Source organism: Cyprinodon variegatus, unplaced genomic scaffold, assembly GCF_000732505.1.
Source record: "Cyprinodon variegatus isolate N-32 unplaced genomic scaffold, C_variegatus-1.0 Scaffold645, whole genome shotgun sequence".
Taxonomy (NCBI): Eukaryota; Metazoa; Chordata; class Actinopteri; order Cyprinodontiformes; family Cyprinodontidae; genus Cyprinodon; species Cyprinodon variegatus.
The window spans coordinates 385,151-386,843 of record NW_015151098.1 but is presented as its reverse complement, the minus strand read 5'-3'; positions in this window follow the sequence as shown (position 1 = coordinate 386,843).

The following is a 1,693-nucleotide window of genomic DNA, read 5'->3' as shown; positions in this document are numbered from 1 at the left end:
TTATAATTGAGGCAGGGAGGAAAAACGACAGGTGAAAGGAATGACTAATTAAGGGAGAGCAAACAGGCCAGATCATGACAGCTTTGTAATGTTTGCTGCTACATCTGTATTAATTGTCCTTTGTTGCTCGCTGTGTCCATAAAATGATCTTGGTGGTTGAATTGTGGAGAATCTAAGCTTTCCAATGATGTCTAACATGTCTACATTGGTAAACATTTAACCGGGGAGTAATTTTCATGCATTCTGAGTTATTAGTAGTAAATGCTTTAAAACGGTGGGTTTTGAGAGGTTAATTTACTTTATTAACTTAGTTCACATAGTGGGACACATGATGTTGATTGTTTAGACTGATGTTTTAGCCTATATAGATCTTATTTCTGATTTCTTTCTGCTTACAGTCAATAATAACATGTCTTTGAGGATTAGAACATTACATCAGAGCAAAAAAAAACCTTTTTTTTATGCAGGGATCTAGATTTAAGTAAAAGTAGGTCTATCAAATGTTCTCTTTTGAAAGGAAGATTAAATCTAACTAATCAGCCTGATCAAAGCAGTGATTCCAGTTTCCTTAGATGCACAGGCCCAATTAAAGCTTGCTTTTACTGTGCAGACAAAGCGACGGCTTTCTTTAGACATCACAAATTGGGCTAAATATAAACAAATACTTTACTCAGAAACGGTAGAGCTCCTTTCCCTTTTTTTTGAGGACTTGGCTTTTAAGTAGATAGTTTTTTTAATCCATTTTTTTGTAAAATCCTGCCATATGTGTTTGAAAAAACCTGTTTAGTGTGTTTGGGACCATTGTCCTGTGAGGACGCCCATCGTTCCAAAAATCCAACTACTTAAGGGTTGATTTCAGATCAGCTTAGAACAGCTGGAGCTAGTTTATCTTGTTTTTAAATCGGTCTGCTTCATCCAGAGGTACAACTGACAACCAAAGAGACTCTCTTCACGAAGCGAAACTGAGCGAGGAAGCATGTGCATCTTCATTTTGACTTTTCAAAAATAAATCTTCTTGTGGTTTAGGTAAAATATTGACCTAAGAGGTCATAAAACATTTCAAGCTGCAAATTTAAGTCAACTTTAAAGGAGTGAAATGGTGAAAATTATGTCTTTACCAGCAAGCTTTGAGGCCATATTGATTGTAAACTGGTTTGACAGTGGAAAGTTGTGTTTTAGTGCCAGTATCTTTCGACTGATTTCCAGTTTGATGGTTTTTAGATTATTGTTGAACTTTCTAATGAATTTCCCTTGAAATCACAGTGGGCTCATGGGCCAGATGGGGAAAACTTGGACACCAGTGGGTGTTCCACTGGACAAATGTAACGGATGTAAATAATTGAAGTTGTGAAATGGGAATGCATGTACAGTAGCAGCTGTTCAAAATGGCCCTTCCCAGTCAAACGCCAGCCGAACAGCAGCCCACTTCCCTGCGACTCCCAGCAAATTGTCATGATCTGGCCTGTTTGCTCTCCCTTAATCGGTGGTTTCTTTCACCTGCTGTTTTCCCTCCCTGCCTCAATTATAATTTATTCCTCTCACCTGTTTCCTCTGGTTATATTCAGTTCAGCCTGAGCATTCAGTGCCAGATCATTACTTGTCTTTCTTCCAGTCTGTCTGTTCAGTTTTAGTTCATGGTTCGTGTCCTGGATCCTAGCAGCCAGTGGAAAGAGGGTTTTAGTGTTTGTCTCGT